The 24,374-nt window shown below is 44.2% G+C and overlaps 1 protein-coding gene across 1 annotated transcript in view; it reads left to right on the top strand.

Moving 5' to 3' along the window:
• Window positions 1-1,467: 1,467 nt before the first annotated feature.
• Window positions 1,468-24,374, top strand: part of PGBD2 (piggyBac transposable element derived 2) — a 32,340-nt gene continuing 9,433 nt past the window's right edge. The window contains exon 1 of the mRNA XM_076009241.1: window positions 1,468-1,578. The gene's annotated coding sequence lies outside the window, so the exon portion shown is untranslated. The remainder of the gene's footprint in view (window positions 1,579-24,374) is intronic.

Raw genomic sequence — 24,374 nt, 5'->3', positions numbered from 1 at the left:
AGGGCTCATCTTCTATCCCCTTCTAATTTGCTTGTGGAACTTAAATGTGCCCTTGGTTCCAGAGTCTCACAAATGGGCATTATTGTTATTTTTCCCCTGACCCATATATATACACATATTTTTTTTCTTCTTTCCCCCTCCCCCTCCCCCTCCCCCTCCTCTTCTTTTTTTTCAGACGGAGTCTTGCTCTGTTGCCTGGGCTAGAGTGCCGTGGTGTCAGCCTAGCTCACAGCAACCTCAAACTCCTGGGCTCAAGCAATCCTCCTGCTTCAGCCTCCCTAGCAGCTGGGACTACAGGCACGCGCCACCGGGCCTGGCTAATTTTTTCTATATATTTTTGGTTAGCCAATTAATTTGTTTCTATTTTTAGTATAGACGGGGTCTTGCTCTTGCTGAGGCTGGTTTCAAACTCCTGACCTCCAGCAATCCGCCAGCCTTGGCCTCCCAGAGTGCTGGGATTACAGGCGTGAGCCACCACGCCCTGCTGACGCATATGTTTTAGAACACACTTTACACTAACCTAAAAACCTCTGTGAAGTGCCAGGGTGGAGAGAAGCAAATACAAAATCATCATTACGTGACCTTCTTTTTGCATGTCAACATGGTTTGGTCCTAAGGATTTTTGTGTTTAGACAAAGTCTTCAAGGGCAAGGAACCGTTTTCTGTGGAGTACACTATCCTATATTCCTAACGGGCTGGCAGGTTTCATAGGGACAAAGTCCTTACAGAGCAGTGATTCTCGGGGGATGGGGGAAACATTTTTAGTTGTCATAACTGGAGTGGAGGGAGTGTGGTGTGCTACTGGCCTCCAGTAGTCAGGGATGCTCAATATCCTACAACTGGCTTGTATTTTCAGCAAGTAAAGATAGAGGTAGGCAAGGTCACCAGACGAAATACAGGGACTCCCAGTTAAATCTGAATTTTAGATCAACAAAATTATCTGAAATTTAAATTTAACTGTGTTTTGTCAAGCGACCGTAATGCACAGGACAGTCTCCCATAACAAAGAATTATCCAGGCCAAATTGTCAAGAGCGCGGAGGTTGAGAAACCCAACTATACAGCAGTTCTCAAACCCTAGTGTGTATCACACCCACCTCCAGGGCTTACAAGGCACAGACGGTTGGGCCCACCCTCAGAGCTTCTCAGTTGGACTGAGGGGGTTTCAGGATTTGCATTTCTATCAGTTTCCTAGGAGATGTTGTTGTTAGTTTGGGGCTACAATTAAGAACTACCATCCCAGAGAGAGAAACTCTCCGTGCTCTCCCAATTAGGAGCGAGGAAAGCTTACAGAGGAGGCCAGGATAGGTAAGTGGTGGGACAGGCCGGCCCTGCGGTGGTGGAACTATTTTGTGTTCTGGCTGCCGACAGAGCACTTCCGGGTTTTCTCTAGGCGTGCGGAGGTCCCGGAGTCTCGGTGGTCGCTGGGGACCGGGGCGTGGCGGGGGCGTGGCGGGCAGACGGCGAGGCGCCGCGAGAGCTCTCCTGCCGGACGTTGCGCGGCTGCGACGCCCTAAGCTAGGCCACTCGCGGCGCCCTGGTTCGGCCCTCAGCTCCGCGTCCGGCTAGGTCAGCGCAGGTAGGCGTTGCCTGCTCGTGCCGCAGGCAGGGCTTCGCTTGTGTGCAAGAGCGGCGGGCCCTGAGGTTGCATTTTCTCAACGGCGCCCTAGGCGTCCGTCATTGCCGCACGCTGACGATGGGCCCTGGCGGGACCGAGAGAGGGACAATAGGCCTCTGAGAGCCGCAAGGGGGCGCTCCCTCTACGGATGGGGGGCGGAGCCGGGTGGGTGGGACCAGGGCGGGGCAAGACGGGCGGGGTCAGAGTGAGGGCGGGGCTGGGCGGGGACTGGCTAAAATAGGGTGGGTGGGGGCGGGGCCGGGCCAGAGGGGCGGGACTAAGCGGAGGCTTGAGCGACAATTGCATGCCCCTGGCGGCAGGACGGCTCCTCTCGGGACCGTGTAGCGGCTTGAGTATCTATGACTTTCTGCGCTTAGACCTTTCTTTGGGAAATGGTTGAGGTTTCTGAGGGTCTTTGTTTTCCCTTCATCTCTTTAGAAATTGAGATGAGGAGAAGGGAGGGTACTCCCGTATCTCACAAAGACCTTTCTTGAGGCATTTTGCATCTGGCACAGCTTTTGGACATTTACTTTTATAAAATGTCTTTTTAAAAATAACTTTTTATCTTGAGGTTAGTACAAAAACTTCCATATACACCTCATCCAGATTTCCTAGGTGTTAACATTTATTTAACAGAACAATCAGCAAAACCAGGACACCCACATCTGTAGGGATTATTTATGTCTCTGTTTGTCTCACCTATTGCCTTTTTGTGGTATAGGGTCCAAGACAGGATTTAGTTGCGTTTAGTTGTTCTGTCTCCCTGGAATGTTTACATTTTAAACATCAGATACCCCCTTCCTCCCCCCTTTCCCAAGACTCTTCAGACCTGGGAGCTCCGAGTCTTAAATCAATGTGCTTTTTCTTTGCTGGGTGCCTGGGCCAGTTGTGACTATCTACCTGGGCCTCTGGGCAGCTTTGGCACAGGTGACTACCCTCTGTTCCTTCTCCTAGTGCTCTAGCCATAAGAGCTGAGGCCTCTCTGATCAGACTTCCCCTCTTGTCTCCTCCCACAATTATCCAGAGTTGTTGGTTTTACTTTTTTAATCTCTTAGGTTTGCCCATTTTTCTCCATAGGCACCACCATCATGCAGTAGCCTTTCTGTCCATGTCCCTGCACCTGCTTTGGTGCCTTCTGTTGGTTGTCCACACTGCAGTCAGAATAAGCTTGTTAAAATGCAAACCTCATTAAGTTATGCTTTGCCTATAATATTTTTTTGATTTTTCACTGTTCTTAGGATAAAGACAGGCCTCCTTAATGGGGCCTTCGAGGCTGTGCATGGTTGGTCCAGGCTCTTCTTGTACCTTATCTCCCTTAAGTTCCCCAGTCTGGCCTAACTGGCTTTGCTTTCCCCTCATGTGCTGTTCCTTTTGTCTGGGATGCTGTTCCTTGTTTACTCAGGGAATTCTTACTCTTTTTGTAAGAGGCCAAAAAATACCTCCCTGACTGGGTCCAGGTTCCATTTTTGGTCCTGATCTCTCCCATCTCGTCTCCTTGGTGGCCCTGTCATTGCAGAAATATCATACCTATGTGCCTTGTGCCCGGTAGATACTTCAGATGTTTGCCAAAGGAAGGGCACTTACTATGGGTGCCCAACAGCCTCTGTCTATACACTGTTCCCTTTGGGAGTTTGCTTAGCCTGTAGGGCACTGGTTACCCACCTCTTATTTTTCTGTCAGTTCTCTCAGGTGGGGCAAGAAGGATGGAGGAGCCACATGTGAGAGGATGGAGGGCCTGGGGAGCACAGTCAAAGGGAGAATGGATTTCTGCTCAGTATTGTGTCTGGTTATCCAATTCTGACCTGGCTGAGTTCACTGTAGTAGACCCTCCATTGACAGACATTTCCCATGCATGGTTTCAGAGAATCTTTTAGGTCTAAATTTTGGCTAGGGTCAATCATATTTTAAGAATTTCTAGTTCTTATTAAAATAGCTGTCTTGAAGCTAAAAAGTGAAGACCTGCTGTAGGTTGAGGTGGATGAAGTACCCTGGAATGTGTCTGTTTGCTCAGTGGCACGAATAGTTTGGTTCAGCAAGTATTTATTGAGTGAATGTCTCTTGTATACCAGAAGCCATGTTGGTTTATGGGAATACAAAGATAGGGTTGATTTGAAGATGGGTCATTTCAGTCTGTCTTGCTGAAAGCTGTGATAGAGGAGCCTGTAATGGGAAGCTCGCTGGATGGAGAAGGACATTGCAGGGGATGGGGTGGCCTGAGCTGAGGTGGGACCAGGCAAGGCTAGGAGCCAGGCTGTGAGTGGGCCTTGATTTTATTTCAGAGCATAATTGTTTTGTGACCCTATAAGGTTCTCTGCAGACCCTCAGGATAGTCTGGTGCTGGAATGACGAGTTGGAGGCTGTCTGTCTGGATCTTGGCAAGTGGATGGGACCAGCCTAAGGCACAGAAGAGGAAACAGTGATGAGCTGCTGAGAGGCAGAGCAGCTGTGAAGTGGTAACACAGGTCAGGCTCCCTGACCCAAACCTGGCTGGACATGGGGAAGAAGTCAGAATGTCTGAATTTTATCAAAGTCATTCTGAAGCACCCCTTAATCAAACCTATAATTTCTACAGCAAAATGTATGGATATCTATAGTAAGTATTAACAGAATTAGAGATTATAAAGAGGCTTAGATCAGTTCAGGTTTTGCTGCCAAAGAGTTTGTTGCAAAATTTTAGAAAAAAGACATGCCATTTTCCCAAGCATTTTTGGCTTTTGGGATTGTGAGTGAGGGGTTGTGGATTTGAAATGATAACTAACACTTGTGAAGTCAGGCCTGTTGTGTGTGCTTTACACATATTGACTCTCATTGTTTTCACAAACTAATGAGGGGTAGGTACCATGATAATCCCATTTTACTGGTAAGGAGACGAGCACAGAGAAGGTAAGTGACTTGGTAAAGTCACCTTGTCACTGATGACTCTATATTGCACATTTTTACTGGGCTACTGACTTACGAATGGGGGTTGGGGGAGTTGAAGGACCAAGATCTTTCTCCCACACCTCACACACCTGGCTTCTACCTGCAGCAAGCCTGTGTTAGTGCCAAGGAAGATCAGAACAGAAGGAAGGCTGGCACCCCATGACATCACGGCCACATACCTGGATTCACTGAGGGCACTTGTGGAGACTTGTGTCTGTGATTCCTGGAGCTTACAGTCTAGTCAGGTGATGAGCTTTTCTCACAAGGCAGAGGAAGTGTGACATCAAGCTGACCAGAGGTAGTGGTCAGAGACCCTTTGTGTAGAAGTTGGGTTACAGACTGGCTGGACTTTGAGAAAATTCAGGTATATAATTTTACAAGGATTCCATGAGGAGTTGCTTTATAATGGTACAGACTGTTGAGTGGGGAGATGACTTCTAATTTTCTTCCAGCTGTGCAAGACATGTGTGCTCTGGAACACTACAGATGAATGTCTTTTGTCTGTGACTCCTTCATCACTACAGAGTAGCAATCTTCTCATTAGGCACTTGACTGGGTCAGCTCGAGAATATTTGCTAAGGTGTTTCTTTGCAAGTGCCCCTGTGCCTCTGTGTGTGTTATGTGAGTATGTAAAACATATATACCAAAATATATAAAATGCACAGGAACAGTTTAAATACTTATGAAGCAACTCTGAATATTGTACTCAGTTTAAGAAATAGAACCTTCTTATCAAAGCCTTAGGTACCTCCGTATGTCTGCCACAATTGCATCTTTTTTTTCATTTCAGAATTTTATGGGGGTACATACATTATGGTTACCTACTTTGCTTTTGTACAGTTTGAGTCAAATTTGTGTTCTCTTCAGTCAGTATGCCTCTGAGGGCCGCAAGGGGGCGCTCCTGCTATGGATGGGGAGGCGGAGCCGGGTGGGTGGGACTAGGGCGGGGTGAGATGGGTGGGGTCAGAGTGAGGGCGGGGCTGGGCGGGGACTGGCTAAAGTGGGGTGGGGGCGGAGCCGGGCCGGAGGGGCGGGACTAAGCACTGGCTGGGGCCACAATTCCATGCCCCTGGGGACGGTATGCACTGTACCCATTAAGTGTGAATTTACTCATCCCCACCTTTCTCCTCCTCCCTACTTATTTCCCTTGAATTTTACTTATATATGTGCACCTAAGTGTTGATCAGTTCCAATTTAGTACTGAGTAGATGCGGTGTTTGTTTTTCCATTCTTATGATATTTCACTGAGAAAGAAGTATTACAAGTTCCAATTCCATCTAGGTTGTTACCAAAGATACCAGATCATCATCATTTTTTTAATAGCTGGGTAGTGCTCCATAGTATACATATACCACATTTTATTAATCTGCTTATGTATTGATGGGCACTGGGGTTGTTTCCACATCTTTGCAATTGTGAATTGTGTTGCTATAAACATTCAAGTGCAAGTATCTTTTTCATAATTTTTTTTCTTTTGGGTAAATACCCAGTAGTAGGATTGCTAGATCAAATGATAGGTTTACTTTTAGTTCTTTGAAGTATCTCCATACTATATTCCATAGAGGTTGTACTAGTTTGAAGTCCCACCAAGACTGTGTAAGTGTACCTTTCTCTCTGCATCCTGGCTAGCATCTGTTGTTTTGGGACTTTTTGATACAGGCCATTCTTACTGGAGTTAGGTGATATCTCATTGTGGTTTTGATTTGCATTTCCTTGATGATTAGAGATGTTGAGCATTTTTTTCATGTGTTTGTTGGCCATTAGTCTATCTTCTTTTGAAAAGTTTCAGCTCATGTCTTGGCCAGTTTTTAATGGGACTGTTTGATTTTTTTCTTGCTGATTTGCTTGAGTTCTTTGTAGATTGTGGTTATCAGCCCTTTATCGGATCCATAGCATGCAAATATTTTCTTCCATTCTGTAGATTGTCTGTTTGCTCTATTGATTGTTTCCTTGGCTGTGGAGAAGCTTTTTAAATGGGATCAGGTCCCATTTATTTATTTTTCTTGTTGCTGTGATTGTTTTTGGGGTGGTCTTCATATATTCTTTGCCTATGCCTGTATCTGTAAGAGTTTTTCCAACATTTTCTTCTGGAATTCTTATAGTTTGCTGCCTTAGGTTTAAGTCTTTTATTCATTGTGAATTAATTTCACAATTATATCTTTTTTCTGCAAAGGTAACTACTATCCTGAAGTTCCTCTTAATCATTTCCTTGATTTTCTTTATAGTTTTACTAGGTATATGTATGTATCTTCAGATAATATATTTTTAGTTTTGCTTAACTTTTTGGCCCTTATCAAATGAAATCATAAAGGAAGTTTTATGTTTTCTTGCACAATGTGTTTTTGAGATTTATTCATGGGAGGTGTTGCTGAAGTTCTTCATTCACTTTCTCTGTTGTATTCCATAGCATCCATTCTATTGATGGCCACTTGGGCTGTCTTTAGTTTTCTGCTACTTATAAGTAAACACAGTTGCAGTGAGCGTTTTTGTGAGGGTCTCCTGGTGCACAGGTACAGTAATTCCTCTAAGGCAGTGGTTCTCAAGAGAGGTGAGGGGGAGGAGATGGAGGTGGGAGGAAGGGAGACACTTTTGGTTGTCATAACTGAGCAGTAAGGTGCTAGTGGCATCTCGTATATAGTGGTCAGATGTGCTGCTAAACACCCTGGAATGTGCAGGACAGCCTCATATCCCGACAAACTCCCCTCTCTGCTGCCCCACACCCCAAATGCCACTGCTGAGGTTGAGAATTCCTGGTTTAGGCTAAGTTAGTACTTGGAATGGATTGCTGAGTGATTGGGTTTGCACATGTTCAACTTTATTTTATTTATTTTATTTTTTTTGAGACAAAGTCTCGCTTTGTTGCTCAGGCTAGAGTGAGTGCCATGGCGTCATCCTAGCTTACAGCAACCTCAAACTCCTGGGCTCAAGCAATCCTTCTGCCTCAGCTTCCTGAGTAGCTGGGACTACAGGCATGCGCCACCATGCCCGGCTAATTTTTCTATATATATGTTAGTTGGCCAATTAATTTCTTTCTATTTATAGTAGAGACAGGGTCTCGCTCTTGCTCAGGGTGGTTTCGAACTCCTGACCTTGAGCAGTCCCCCCTCACCCCCCCCCCCCACTTCGGCCTCCCAGAGTGCTAGGATTACAGGCGTGAGCCACTGCGCCTGGCCGCATGTTCAACTTTAGAAGGTAACTGTTGCTATAATGTTTACACTCCTTTGATATGTGGCTTCATTCTCTGCTCTAACACTTGATGATACCTGCATTTAAAATTTTCACCAACTTGGTATATGGGAAATGATACCTTATTGTGGTTTCAATTTTCATTTCCTGAATAATAATGAGATTGAACATATTTTCATGTTTGCTGCCATTTTCCTATTGTGTTATTAATATTTGCCTTTCTCTTAATGGTTCCTGAGATTTTATTTTATCTTTTACATCCTAGATTTTTTACATATCCTAGATACAAATCCTTTATGTTTGTTGTAGATAATATCTCTTGTTTTTGACTTTTTTCTGATAAACAGAAAAGTTCTTGATTTAAAAGTGCATCAGTCATTTTCTTCATGGTTAATGCATTTTTGTGTCTTGTTTAAAATATCCTTTTCTACCTTGAGTTTATAAAGATGTTCTTGGATATTATCTTCTAAAAGATTTGTGGTTTGGTCTTTTACATTATGCTTTTCATCTACCTAGAATTAATTTTTCTGTATGTTTTGAAGTAAGGATCCAATTTATTTTTTCTGTGAATAACCAGTTGTTCTAAGACCATTTGTTACTTGTTCATCTTGTCCTCAGTGATATAATGTCCACTTTGTCATAAATCCAAGTGTCTATGCATCTTTGGCTTATCTCTAGGCTTTCTCTTATGTCTGTCTAATTTGTCTATTTGCCTATGTCCATACCAGTACTGTTCTGTCTTAATTACTTCCACTTTAGAATAATGTCTCTGTGCCAGTAAGGGCAGATCCCCCTCCCTGTTCTTTCCTTCAGGGGTGTCATAGCTATTCTTGGTCCCTGATGCTCTCATATCATAGAATCACCTTGTCAAATTCTACACATGAAAAACAGAAAAAAAATTCATTGAGATTACATTGAACCTATATATCATTTTAGAGAATATTAACATGTTTGTATGTGTCTTTCTGCAAACTTGGTGTGTCTCTCACATCTATTTAGGATAGATCAGAATATCAGTTCTGCTGTTCAAGTCAGTAATTTTCTTGGTTTGATCATCAATAATTGAGAGAGGGGTTGAATCTCTGTTATGATCGATTTGTTAATATTCTCTTAATTCTATTTTCTATTTTTTACTCTAAGTATTTTGGAAAGTGCACATAAATTTATATTGTATTTTCTTCATTTTGAGGAATTGCCATACCTTTTTCCATAGTGGATGGACCATTTTATAATCTTGTCAACAGTGCCCAAGGGTTTCAGTTTCTGTATGTCCGCACTGACACTTGCCATTTTCTGTTTTTTTGTTTTGTTTTGTTTTGGTTTTTTTGATATTGGCCATCCTAATGGGTATAATGCACTATCTCATGGTTTCTATTTGTATTTCCTGAATCATTAGTGATGTTGAATGTCTTTTCACATGCTTCTTGATCATTTGTTTGTCTTCTTTGGAGAAATGACTATTCAGATCCTTGCCCATGTTATAAGTGAGTTATTTTTTGTTGTTAAGTTGTAGGAGTTCTTTATAGATTTGGAATATTAACCCCTTATCAAATATATGATTTACAAATATTTTCTCCAATTCATAGGTTTTCTCTCTACTATTGTTTCCTTTGATACAGGAAAGGTTTTACGTTTGATGTAGTCTAATTTGTCTATTTTTGCTTTTGTTGCCTGTGCTTTTAGTGTCAACAGGCAAGAAATCTTTGCCAAATATAATGTCATGGAGCTTTTCTCCCATGTTTTCTTCTAAGAGTTTTATCTGTCACATACAGGTCTTTCATCCATTTTGAATTATTATTATTATTATTATTATTTTTTTGAGATAAGCTTTCACTCTGACACCAAGGCTGGAGTGCAGTGGCAATGATCATAGCTCACTATAACCTTGAAATCCTGGACATAAGCAATCCTCATGCCTCAGCCTCCTGAGTAGCTGGGATTATAGGTATATGTGACCACACCTAGCTAATTTATTTATTTTTTATTTTTTGTAGAAATGGGGTCTTGCTGTGTTACCTAGGCTGTTCTTGAACTCCTGGCCTCAGGTGATCCTTTGGCCTTGGCCTCCCAAAGTGCTGAGACTATAGGTGTGACACTGTATCTGGCCCGCTTTGAGTTAATTTTTGTATATAGTGAAAAGTACGGGTCCAGCTTCATTCTTTTGCATATGGATATCCAGTCGTCCACACACCTTTTTTTGAAGAGACTATCTTGCCCATTGAATGGTCTTGGAACCCTTTTTGAAGATTACTTGACCATGTATGTGAGGGTTTATTTGGGGACTTTCTATTCTATTGGTCTGTTTTTATACCAGTATCACACTATTTTGTTTTCTGTAGCATTGTAATATGTTTTGAAATTAGGAAGTGTGAGTCCTTAAACTTATTCTTTTTCAAAATATAGTCATGTGTGGCTTAATCATGGGGATAACATTTTGAAGTAGATAGACTAAAGATGGCTCCTGTAAATCTAAAGTGGAGTCAGTCTTGCTCTAACTATTAGTAAAAGTTCCAAGAGGAAGTTCCAAGAGGAAGTTCCCAGAGGAGGGAGGCGGGAGTCAAGGAGGCCTGTTCCCAAAAAGAATAGAGAGGTCCTGTTCCAGGAAAAGTCCCTTGTCCCTCAGTGTACCTTTCCATTGTTCGCTTGATTAATGACTAACCACAAAGTTCTGCTTCTGTGATTGCTCGCTTGCATAGCTGCCAGCCCCCAGGGTATAAGAAAACCACAAAGGCTTTGTTCCCGGCTGCTTCTCCCTCCTGGCATAGAGTGGTGACAGCCCCTGTGCAGGTATCAATAAACTAATTTGGCTGATTGGATTCTGGTGTCTGAGTCCCCTTGATCTGCTGGTTTACAACATTAGGAGGCCCCAGTGAGATCAACCGCTGACCGGACCCAGACCGGAGGAGTTTTGGCTCCTCCCGGGCAAATCCTATCGGGACAGGCCCTAGTGGCTGCAGGGAGGCCACGGAGAGATGTTCCTCCACCCCGCAGTAGACTGGGGACCCCATTGATCAGTGGCGCCGGGACGAGGGACGTCTCTTGGTGAGTAGGTCTCTGTACAGAGTTTTCTGGGGGCTGGACCCGCTGGACGCAGCACAAGGGTCACCTCCGGTATCCTTGTGAGACGTCACTAAGGATATCCAGCTCAGGATATGGTAGTGGATATCACAGGGTATTGGGGGAAGGAATTGTTTAACCTCTGTGTGAATGCATGAGTGAGAGCAACTCGGTGACTGCTTACGGCCACTGAGTCTGTGGCCCACGACTTTGGCTACGGGGTCTGAGTGGGTCCTAACCTGTGGTTCTGTGGCGGCGGCGTGTGGCATAATGGCCATGCACTCCCCGTGATAGGGAGCGACCGGGCAGGGCTTTGTACAGGTCACCTTAGCCAAGACGCACCTAAGTTCCCAAGAGGGACACAGCCAGGCGGACACCTGAAAGAAAAAACTCCCCCTCCTTTGTCTGTCTTGCGGCTCTGTTCAAGTCGGGAAAGGGAGATCAAGAATGGGGGATCGTCTCCCCCAGGGGCCAGTACTGTGTTGTTTTTACTGTGAGAAAAAGAAGAAGTGATTGGGAGCCTCTGGACCAGAGCCCCTAAACATCTGAGAAATCCACCGCCATCTTTTCCTTTGCAGACCACGACAGGACGTGGGACTCCCCACCTGTGGGTCCCAGTGGAACCCTTCCTCGATCTAACTTCTAAATTCTCTCCCGCTTTCGGCCAGCTTTCAGGATGGGACAGGGTCCGTCGGCTCAGAAAACCCCCTTGGGCTGTCTCCTGAAAAACTTCTCAGCTTTTCCAGGTGCGTCAGGGATTACGGTGCAGGGTCAATGCCCCCACTCTTAGGATTTTATGTGAATGACAGTGGCCTTCTTTTGGCACTCACTGGCCAACAGAGGGCTCCTTCAACTTATCCCTCCTACTCAGTATATGGCGAGTGGTCTATAGTGACCCAGGTCACCCAGACTAAGTTCCGTATATCGATGTCTGGATTGACATAGCTATTGAAAGACCCCAATACCTAACCAAGTGTGTTGATGTCAAACCCTCTCAAGTCTTATTCACAGGCACTTCCAGCCAGACCCCAGGGAACAGGCGTAGAGCATCTCCGTTCCCTGATAAGTCTCTAAAGACGCAACGGGACCCCCCTCCCCCACCTTGAACCGCCCCCCCTCGTCTTCCCATTGCATGGTGAAGACCCCCTGTGTGATCCATGGCGACCTCCGCCTTATGCTCCCCCTGAGGCCGCCCAAGACAGGGGAGACGAGCAGGATGGGAGAGGGGGAAGGGCCCTAGAATTAGGTAGGGGACAAGAGGCCCAGGGTGAGAGAGAAGCAACCCCAGAACCACCTTGTAGTCCACCAAGAACCCGTGGAAGGGGACACCAACCCCCTTCGCCAGACTCATTGGGAGACCTCAGGGCTATCTTACCACTGTGCCAGGTGGCCCCTCTGCCCGGGAGTGACTGCCCTTTTATGGCTTATGCCCCATTCTCTACCAGTGATTTGTATAACTGGAAGGCCCCAAACCCTCCATTTTCTGAAAAACCACAGGGTCTCATTTCCTTCTTAGAAACGGTGTTTCATAATCACCAACCCACATAGGACAATTGCCGGCAGCTCCTCCAGGTTCTCTTCACATCCGAAGAACATGAGGGCATAAACCGGGAGGTGAGAAAAGCCATTCTTGGCCCAAATGGGCAGCCGGCATCCGATGCAGACTTTATAGAGACTCGCTTCCCCAACCATAGACCAGACTGGGACCCTAACACTGACCAAGGTAGGGGGTCGCTGACCCAATATTGTCAGACTCTGTTGCTGGGCCTCTGTGGAGCATGTAGGAAGCCCACAAATATGTCTAAGGTTAGTGGATTGGCTTAGGAAAGTGGGAAAAGTCCGGCCCAGTTCTTAGAGCGATTGTTCAGGGCTTACTGGACTTACACCCCCATAGACCCGGAGGCCCCTGAAAACTGTAGAGCTATTAATGTTGCCTTTGTATCCCAGTCGGCCCCAGATATCAGGAGGAAGTTGCAGAAATTAGATGGGTTTAAAGGGAAAAATCTCAGTGAGTTAGTGGAAATAGCTCAAAAGGTCTTCAATAACTGGGACTCAGCTGAGGTAGCAGCCACTAAAAAGACGGCAAGAGTTGTCATTGCCACACTGCAGGAAACTAGGCCACCCCAAAGACAGGGAGGCCCACCTCCAGGAAGCCGCAGAACTCCCCCAGGAGGACACTCCCGTAGAGGAAAAACGTTAGCCCGCGACCAGTGTGCAGTCTGTAAGCAATTCGGGCATTGGAAAAAACGAGTGCCCCAACAGGGGGAGGCCCAAGGAGAGGCTCGCCCAGGTCCTCCTGGAAAGCTCCCAATGAAGGGGTCGGGGCTCCTACCCTCTTGGCCCTCAGGGAGCCCATGATAACCTTGAAGGTAGAGGGCCGGCCTGCGGACTTTTTTGTTGATACGGGAGCTACCTTCTCCGTCCTTAAAGAGGCTGTGGGACCACTAACCAAAACCAGGATTCCCATGGGGGGGCAACAGGGCAGCCCAAAATATATCCATGGACTACTGCCAGGCTCACAGATTGAGGAAAAGGGGTCAGTACACACTGCTTTCTAGTTATGCCAGGCTGCCCATACCCGCTGCTTGGGAGAGATCTGCTAGAAAAGTTGCATGCCACCACCTCCTTCAGTTCGGAAAGGACCACTATCTCTTCCTGAGACCCCGCAGTGCATCCTGTACTCAACTCCCTTGTCTGAGAAACATGTCCTGTTTGAGGAGGAAGCCGCAGAGGCTTCAGGGAGCTCCGCCTTGTTGGCACAGTGGAGGACTCAAGTCCTGGGCATATGGGCTGAAACAAACCCCCCAGGCTGCCAAAGCACCAACCACCCATCTTGGTGCAACTCTGCAGTATAGCAAGCCCAGTGCGCGTACGCCAGTATTCTATTTCTTTGGACAACCGACAAGGCATAGCAGTGCACATCAAGCCCCTGAGGGACCCGGGGATATTAATCCCCTATCAGTCAGCCTGGAATACCCTGCTGTTACCAGTTAAAAAGCCTGGAACTAATGACTATCAGCCAGTACAGGACCTGAGGGAGGTAAACCGGAGAGTGGAAACTATCCACCCCATGGTACCCAACCCCTACACTCTGCTGAGCTTCATTCCTCCTGACAGGGTGGTCGACTGGGAGGTCCTAGACCTCAAAGATGCTTTCTTCTCCTTGCTTCTCTCCCCACTTGTCAGCTGATTTTTGCATTCAAATGGACAGACGCTAAAGGAGGTTATTCAGGGCAGTTAACCTGGACATGCCTTCCCCAAGGGTTCAAAAACTCACCAACCTTCTTTGATGAGGCCTTAAGTAGGGATCTACAGGGGTACCGGGAAAGACACCCTGAGGTCACTTTGCTACAGTATGTCGATGACCTGCTGATAGCTACTGAAACTGAGGAGGAATGCCAGCACGCCTCCTTGAGTCTCCTGCAAGAGTTACAAAGGTTGGGCTATAGGGTGTCAGCAAAAAAGGCTCAATTCTGCACCCAGACGGCAACGTACCTGGGATATGAGTTGACTGGGGGACATCGAGCCCTCTCTCAGAGCAGAATCCGAGCCATATTGCAGATACCTGTACCCGCCACCAAAAGGCAAGTCAGAGAGTTCTTAGGGGCAGTGGGATATTGCCGTCTGTGGATTCCAGGGTTCGCAGACTTAGCCAAACCCCTATACTCCAGCACTGGGGGCAAGGACCATCCTTGGTGTGGACAGAAAAAGAACAACAAGCCTTTGAGGCGCTAAAAGCAGCTCTCACTTCTGCACCAGCTCTGGCACTACCAGATGTCACAAAGCCATTCCAGCTGTTTGTGTCTGAGGCCCGGGGAATAGCCAAAGGGGTTCTCACCCAAACACTGGGACCGTGACCAGTAGCCTACTTATCCAAACGGCTGGATCCCGTAGCCTCTGGGTGGCCGGGATGTATCCGAGCTGTTGTGGCTACAGCCCTTTTAGTAAAAGAGGCAAAGAAACTAACTCTGGGACAGGACTTACAGGTTGCTGGGGCACACACGGTAAAAGCTCTACTGCGAAGCCTTCCTGATCTGTGGATTTCTAACGCTCATATCACCCAGTATCAAGTCCTCCTGCTGGACCCCCCGAGGGTGAGTTTCTCACACACCACGGCCCTTAACCCAGCCACCTTTCTCCCTGATGATGACCCCACCTTGCCAGTGCATGAATGTAAACAGGTTCTAGAAGCCTTATCTAGCCTAAGGCCGGACCTCCGAGATGAGCTCTTGCCAGACGCTGACCTGCAACTCTTCACGGATGGGAGCAGTTTCATCCGGGATGGAGTGAGAGTGGCGGGAGCAGCGATCACCACCATGACTGAGATACTGTGGGCACAAGCATTAGGGGATGGCACCTCAGCTCAAAGGGCAGAGCTACTAGCCGTGGCCCAGGCTTTAAGGCTGGCCAAAGAAAGACTGTCAATATCTACACAGACAGCCGGTAACACATTCACAACGGCACACGTACACTGGGCTCTGTACCAGGAAGGGGGACTCCTAACCTCAGGGTGCAAGGAAATAAAAAACAAAGCAAAAATCCTGGCCCTGTTAGAGGCCATTTGGCTTCCAAAAGCAGTAGCAATTGTCCATTGCCAGGGCCACCAAAAAGATAAATCAGACATAACCAAGGGCAATACGTTTACTGACCAGAGTGCCAAGGAAGCGGCCCAAAGACCAGTGGGGCCTATCGATGTTTTGCCTGTCTTGCCTGCAAGACTCCTGCCCCCAAAACCAACTCACTCCCAGGAGGAGCAAAGGGTAGGGGCCGAGATAAATTGTGTCCAAAAAAAAAAAAAAAATAGATGGCTAAAGACTCCAGATGGCAGAATATTCCTCCCTGAGGCAATAGGGCAGGAGCTTTTACAACACCTTCATCAGGGAACTCACCTAGGAGCTACAAAACTTCAGCAGCTTGTGTCCAGGCATTTTCTTCTTACAAATCTGGCTGCAATAACAAAGAACATTGCTAGTCGTGTAACCTGTGTAAAAGTAAATGGAGCTAAGACCCCCGATTCATTAGACAACGCCAAAGGGGACAAAGCCCTGGAGAACAGTGGGAGCTCGACTTCACTGAAATAAAACCAGGAAAAGTATGGGTACAGGCACTTCCTTGTACCAGTGGATACTTTTTTAGGCTAGACTAAAGCTTTCCCTACTAAAAAAAACAGAACAGGTAGTGGCTAAGTTCCTACTCACTAAGATAATCCCCCGATTTGGCCTCCCTCTAGCATTGGGGTCCGACAATGGTACAGCGTTTACCGCCCAGATCTCCAAAACAGTAGCTGAGGCATTAAAAATTACTTAGAAGTTGCATTGTGCATATAGGCCTCAGAGTTCCAGGCAGGTTAAAAGAATGAATAAGACCATAAAAGAAACTCTGACCGAATTGCATCTAGAGACAGGCCAAAATTGGGTTAGCCTACTCCCCTTTGCCTTACCGTGGACCCGCTGCACTCCCTACAGGGCGGGAATCACCCCCTTTGAAATCATGTATGGATTTTCCCTGCCAATATTGCCAAAATTAAGGCAAGAGGCACTGACCTCCATAAGTAACCATAACCTTAGCTCTTTACAGGCCTCCAGCGTCTCTGATCATACCTCCGAAAAGCTGTCGGGGCCCAGCAGGATTCAAGGCCTATCCCTCCTGGTCTGGATCTGCTTCACCGTTTGGAGCCCGGTGATTGGGTGTGGATTAAGAGACACAACCTAGACTCCCTCCAAGCTCGGTGGGATGGACCATACCCTGTGATCCTCACTACTCCCACGGCTGTCAAGGTTGCGGGGAAAAAAGACCTGGGTCCACTATACGCAAGTAAAAAGGGCCCAAGATAGCCAGATACCAAAAACATGGAAAATAAAACACACAGGCGACCCCCTAAAGGTGCGTTTGTCCTGACACTCTTCATAGTCCTCCTCTTGTTCCTAGCAGCAATTTTCCTGGGTTGGACCAGTTGGACTTGGGGCAGATCCCACTACATGCCCTCATACACCTGGATTTTGTCACGCACGGAGGACGGACAGGAGATTGCCAGGACAAAGGCTACCGATCAGCAGCCCTGGTTTATAGTTGATCTGTGTGACTTAATGGGCCCAAACCTCCCTAACTAAGAACGGTGGTGGGAATCTTTTACGGGAGGCTATGGGGTGAGACCCCTGGTGCAGGCGCCACAGTGCAAAGATCACAATCTAAACAATGCACAGGCTACGCGTGCCCGGCCAATGCTGTAGGCTGTGGAGGAGCCACACATGACTACTGTAAGCACTGGGGCTGTGAAACTATAGCCCCCTGGAAAAACGCTGACGCCGAAAACATATTAGAATTCGGGGTGACTTCAGTTTTTGTTGCAACGACCACAATTGTAATAAGTTTAAAATCTTCATCGAAGATTGGCATCGGGCTGAGTGGAAGGCTGGGAGAGCCTGGGGACCAAGACTACATGTAACAGGCCCAGATCCAGGAGTGTTATGCACTATTCAGAAAGTACCTATAATTAGAGTCCCCAAACCCATCGGCCAAATGAGGTCTTAAACCCAGACAAGGACCAGGGCATCCCCAAAGAAAAAAAGACCCCAGGGCCCACAGAACCTGCCCTGGCAGAGCCCCCGACACCCCCAGGACGGGAACGAGATAAACAACACCCAGCGCTGCAAACCCTGGACATGGTGTTTAAGTTTATACGCAATACCAATCCAGATGCCGTTCAAGATTGCTGGCTGTGCTTAAACCCAGCGCCTCCCTATTAACCATATCATGGCATTTGTGCAAAACCGGGTGCAAGCGGTCAAGCTGTTGGTCTTAAGCACCCAATACCAAACTTTACCTGACACAGATCCCCTTGTATGGGGAATGAAGTAGATAGACTAAAGATGGCTCCTGTAAATCTAAAATGGAGTCAGTCTTGCTCTAACTATTAGTAAAAGTTCCCAGAGGAGGAAGTCAAGGAGGCCTGTTCCCAAAAAGAATAGAGAGGTCCTGTTCCAGGAAAAGTCCCTTGTCCCTCAATGTACCTTTCCATTGTTCGCTTGATTAGTGACTAACCGCAAAGTTCTGCTTCTGTGATTGCTCGCTTGCATAGCTGCCAGCTCCTAAGGTATAAAAAAACCGCAAAGGCTTTGTTCCGGGCTGCTCCTCCCTCCTTGCATGGAGTGGTGACAGCCCCTGTGCAGGTATCAATAAACTAATTTGGCTGATTGGATTCTGGTGTCCGAGTCCCCTTGATCCGCTGGTTTACAACAATCTGAGAAATGCGTTGCTAGGCGATTTTGTCATTGTGTGGACATTGTAGGGCACACCTCAGCCCGGGTGGTGTAGCTACTGCGTGCTTAGGCTGTGTGGGGCGGCCTGTTGGTCCTGGGTCACGAGCCTGTGCAGCATGTTACTGTATTGAGTGCTGTAGGCAGTGGTAACACAACGGTATGTATTTGTGTCTCTAAACATACCTAAAATTTAAATATTTGTATCTAAACACAGGAAAGGTACAGTAAAAATGCAGAATAGAAGATAAAAAATAGTATAATTGTATAGCGCACTTACCATTAACGGAGCTGGCAGGACTTTAAGTTGTTCTGGGTGAGTGGTGAGTGAATGTGAAGGCCTGGGACATTACTATACACTACTGTAGACTTTATAAACACTGTACCCTTAGTCTACACTAGATTTATAAAAAAAATTAATATTTTTTTTCAAGCGTAAACTTACCCTATGGTTGCCAACCCTTGGACTGTCGACTGGTACCAGTCTGTCAGGAGCCGGGCCGCACAGCAGGAAGTGAGTGGCAGTGAGTGAGTGAAGCTTCAGCTGTATTTATAGCTGCTCCCCATTTTTTGCATCACTCTCTGAACTCTGCCTCCTCTCCTGTCTTCCACCCCCGTTCCCGTCTGTGGTAAAATTATCTTCCATGAAACTGGTCCCTGGTGCCAGAAAGGTTGGAGACTGCTGAACCCTGGCTTACTGTAACCTCTTTATAAAGTTTTTAATATTTTTTTAACTTTCGACTCTTGTAATTACACTTAGCTTAAAATACCAACGCATTGCACAGCTGTATAAAAATATTTTCTTTCTTTATATCTTTATTCTATAAGCTCTTTATTTAAAAATTTATTAATTTTTACATTTTAAACTTTTTTGTTAAAAACAAAGACACAAACACACACATTAACCTAGGCCTACATAGGATCGGGGTCATCAGTATCACTATGTTCCACTACCATATCTTGTTTCACTGGAAGCTCTTTGGGGGCAATAGCATACATAGTGCCTTCTGGAATACATTCTAAAGGACCTGCTTGAGGTTGTTTTACCATTAAATTCTTTTTTTTGTTAAGTAGAAGGAGTACACTCTAAAATAACAATGTAGTACAGCAAATAAACCAGTAACATAGTCATTTATTATCATTATCAGGTATTGTATATGCTATACTTTTATACGACTAGAAGCACAGTAGGTTTTTTTTTTTTTGACATTTTTTTTTTATTTCGGCATATTATGGGGGTACAGATTTTAAAGTTTCAATAAATGCCCTTCCCCCCCTCCTCCCACAAGTCTGAGTCTCCAGCATGACCATCCCTCAGATGGTGCGCCTATCACTCGTTATGTATGTATATACCCGCCCCCCCTCCCACACCTCCCCAATACTCTATTACTGTAGTACCTATGTGTCCACTTAGGTGCTACTCAGTTAATACCAGTTTGCTGGAGAATATATCTGGTGCTTGTTTTTCCATTCTTGGGATACTTCACTTAGTAGTATGGGTTCCAGCTCTAACCAGGAAAATATAAGATGTGCTATATGACCATTGTTTCTTAGAGCTGAATAGTACTCCATGGTATACATATACCACATTTTATTAATCCATTCTTGAATTGATGGGCACTTGGGCTGTTTCCACAGCCTTGCGATTATGAATTGTGCTGCTATGAACATTCGAGTGCAGGTGTCTTTTTTGTAGAGTGTCATTGGATCATTTGGGTAGATGCCCAGCAATGGGATTGCTGGATCAAATGGTAGATTCACTTGTATCGCTTTAAGGTATCTCCATATTGCTTTCCACAGAGGTTGAACTAGTTTTTTACACCAGCATCACCACAAATGTGAGTAATATGTTGTTTTATGACATTGATTATGCCTGCAAAGTTGCTAGGCAATAAGAATATCATTATAATCTTATAGGACCACCATCATCTATATGGTCTTTTGTTGATCAAAACATTGTTATGTGGCTCATAGACTGTACTTTTGGCTGTTCGGGGTCTCTTGATAATTTCATATGAATTTTAGGATGGATTTTTCTATTTCTGCAAATAATGCCATTGGGATTTTGATAAGGATTGCATTGAATCTATAGATCACTAGGTGCTATTGACATCTTAACAATATAAAGTCTTCTAATCCATGAACATGGAGTGAGTTTTTGTTTATTTCTGTCTTCTTTAATTTCTTTCAGCAATGTTTTATAGTTTTCAGTATACAACTCTTTTACCTCCTTGGTTAGGTTTATTCCTAAGTATTTTTTCTTTTTGATGCTATTGTAGATGGAATTGTTTTCTTAATTTTCTTTTTGGATTATAGATTGCATAGAAATATAACTGATTTTTGTGTGTTCATTTTGTATCCTGTAGCTCTCCTGAATTTATTTATTAGTTCTAACAGTTATTTATAGAATCTTTAGAGTCATATGTGAACAGAGATAATTGTACTTATTACTTTCCAATTTGGATAGCTCTTATTTCTTTGCATCAGTTCCTGTGAGCTTTGTGGGTAAACAGGCATGCTTCTTGTTTTTCCCCCAATATAACTGCATATCGTCAGTATATTGACAGGGTCAAGGTGACTGGTTTTCTATTTATTTAAATTATTCAGTGTCATAGTCTAATCTTCCTGGAAAACTAAGTAGAGGCCCTTAGATACTAACACCTAAGCCTACTGTGATTTTATTCTGCTTCCCTGGGGATAATCACTTCTTTCCATGCCTTAGTTTTCTTGATGGTTAAAATGAGGATTATTACCTATTGCAAGAAGTCATGGAAGGAATTAAATGAGTTAATACTTGTAGAAACACTTAAGACAGTACCCAACACTTGAGTGCTCAGTAGATGTCACTTGCTAAAAAAGCTTCTAATATCTTTACTGCAAAATATTTCAAACAGAATATTTCAAACAAAATATACAGAAAAATGTACCCAACATGCATGTCTCACCTCCCAGATATGAGAAATGTTAATGCATTTTGCCATATTTGATCCAGATTTTTAAGAAAGAAATAATGGCTAGTTCACCTCCCCCCACCCCATTCCACCTTCTCCTACCCTGGTCCAGTTTCCCTCCCTCACCTGTGGTTACCCCTTCTGGAAAGAGCTAGTACATATCTTTCCAGTCCTGGCTTTATACTCCTATATTGCTTGCACAGTATCCATTGTTTGTGGGTATTTTAAATTATGTAAGTGTAGTTTTACATTTTCTCTCTGCAAATTTGTTTCATTGTTTTGTATCATTGTGTTGTTTTCACGATCTGTATCCTATAGTTCATTCTTTTTAACTCCTATGTATTACAGTTATGTTCACTTGGCAGTTTTTTTGGGTTTTCTGATGTTTTGCTATTACAGACAATGCTGCAGCAGACTTCCTCATGCATGTCTTCTTGTGAGCATTTCTCTGGACTGTGTACCCAGAAGACGGATGTCTGGGTTGATGTCTTTGTTCGTGTTAAGTTTGCTCAGTTCCCAATTGCTCATGGCCCTTGGTATTGAAAGATATGCATTTCCATAAATCTAATGGGCATGAGATGCCTGGTCACTGTGATTTTAATTTGCATTTTTTTATTTCTCTTCACATGTTCATTGACCATTTAGGTTTCTGTGATTCCCCTTTCACATCTTTTGCATGTTTTTTTCATTGTGTTGTCTTTTTCTCGTTGTTTTGTAGGAATTCTTTATATATTCTGGATACTGGTTTTTTGCTGGTTATATGCATTGTAAATATCTTCTGACAGGCTGTGGCTTTGGCTTTTGTTTTTGGTGCTTTGTTATGTATTTATTATATTAGTTATCAATTACTGCATAACAAATTACCCCACAACTCAGAAACTTAAAACATTTATTATCTCAGTTCCAGTGAATCAGGAATCCAGGTATGGCTTAGCTGAGTTCCTGTGGCACAGTGTCGCTTAGCTGAGTTCCTGTGGCACAGTGTCTCTCCTGAGGTGTCAGCCAAGCTGTCATTGAGTCTGTGGTCTCATCTGAAGGCTCATGGGGGAGTGTTCCTCAGGGCTTGATTTGTTGTGTGTTGTCGAGCTGAGAGCATCAGTTCCCTCTGGCTGTTGGTGAGAGGACCCACTCAGTTCTTCGCTCCATAGAACTTTTTCCCTAAGACAGCTCAGAGCATGGTCATAGGCTTCCCTCTGAATGAATGAAAGAAAGAGAAAGAAATAAAGAAGCAAGGTAGAAACCCAAGCCTCTTTGTAGCCTAGTCTTACATGAGACATTCCATTACCTTGGCCACATTCTGTTTGTTAGGTCCATCCTATTGAAGGCGAGACAGTTACACAAGGGTATGAATACCAGAAGGATGGAAATCTTAGAGGCTAACTACTATAGATTTGGTGGAAGTTTGAGGAAATTAAACTTATTCATTTGCCCTTAAGTGTTTTGCATTTTCTTTAAGAAAGGCTTCCTTATTCTCTGGTTATTAATATACTTTAAAAGTTTTACTTTTTCAGAAAATTACAGAACAATATCCCTCATGAATACAGATGCAAAAATCCTAAATTAAATTAGTGAATAGAATTTAGCAAATAGAATTCAGCAGCACATCAAAAAAATAATTCAAAAAAAAAAATTCACCATGACCAGGTGGGCTTTATTCCAGAGATGCAAAGATGGTTCAACATATGCAAGTCTATAAATGCAATTCACTTCATAAATAAAATCAAGAACAAAGACCATATGATTCTGTCAATAGATGCAGAAAAAGCATTTGACAAAGTCCAACATACCTTTATGATAAAAACTCAACAAAATAGGCATAGGTGGCTCTTACCTTAAAATTATCAAATCCATCTATGACAAACCCACTGCTACTGTCATTCTAAATGGGGGAAAGTTGAAATCATTCCCCCTTCGAACTGGAACTAGACAAGGATGCCCACTATCTCTTCTCCTATTCAACATAGTGCTTGAAGTCCTAGCTATAGCAATCAGGCAGGAGAGGGGTATTAAGGGCATTCAAGTGGGAGCAGATGAAATCAAACTCTTGCTCGTTGCCGATGATATGATATTATACCTAGAAAACCCCATGGACTCTTCCAAGAGACTCCTAGACTTGATAACTGGATTTGGTAAAATTTCAGGTTATAAAATCAATATACACAAATCAGAAGCATTCATATATGCCAAGAACCATCAAGCAGAAACTCAAATCAAAAACGCAATACCCTTTATTATAGCCCCAAAGAAAATTAAATATCTAGGAGTATACTTAACGAAAGATACAAAAGATTTATACAAGGAGAACTACAAAACACTAAGAAAAGAAATTGCAGATGATTTGAACAGATGGAAAAATCTACCTTGTTCATGGATTGGCAGAATCAATATAGTTAAAATGTCAATATTACCTAAAGTTATCTATAGAATTAATGCAATCCCCATCAAAATACCATCAGCATTCTTTACAGATCTAGAAAAAATAATTCTTCACTTCGTATGGAACCAGAAAAAACCTCGTATAGCCAAAGCAATCTTAAATAAAAAGAACAAACTGGGAGGCATCAATCTTCCTGACTTCAAGCTGTACTATAAAGCAATAATAGTTAAATTAGCCTGGTACTGGCCCAAGAACAGAAGTATGGATATCTGGAATAGATCTGAGATACCAGAGATGAAACCATCAGTATATGGTAATCTAATCTTTGATAAAGCTGACAAAAATATACAATGGGGAAAAGAATCTCTCTTCAATAAATGGTGCTGGGAAAACTGGTTAGCTACATGCAGAAGAGCAAATCAGGATCCCTACCTCTCATCTCTCACAGAAATTCACTCAAGAAGGATAACAGACTTAAGCTTAAGGCATGAAACCTTAAGGATCCTAGGATAAGATGTTGGGAAAACCCTATCAGACATTGGTCTAGGCAAAGAATTTTTGAGGAAGACCCCCAAGGCAATCACTGCAGCATCAAAAATAAACAAATGGGATCTGATCAAATCAAAAAGTTTCTGCACAGCCAAGGAAACCATCATTAGAGCAAATAGACAACCCACAGAGTGGGACCAAATATTTGCTCTCTACACCTCTGATAAAGGTCTAATAACAAGAATCTATCTAGAACTTAAAAGAATTAAGAAAAAATAAAACAATCCCATCAAGAAATGGGTGACGGAAATGAACAGAAACCTCTCCAAAGAAGACAGAATAATGGCCTGCAAACATATAAAAAAATGCTCAACATCTCTAATCATCAGAGAAATGCAAATCAAAACCACAATGAGATACCACCTAACCCCAGTAAGAATGGCCAATATCAAGAAATCCCAAAACAACAAATGTTGGTGAGGATGCAGAGAGACAGGAACACTCTTACACTGCTGGTGG

Source organism: Microcebus murinus, chromosome 13 (assembly GCF_040939455.1).
Source record: "Microcebus murinus isolate Inina chromosome 13, M.murinus_Inina_mat1.0, whole genome shotgun sequence".
Lineage (NCBI taxonomy): Eukaryota > Metazoa > Chordata > Mammalia > Primates > Cheirogaleidae > Microcebus > Microcebus murinus.
Note: the sequence above shows the minus strand (reverse complement) of the source record. Positions and strands in the feature narration are given on the sequence as shown.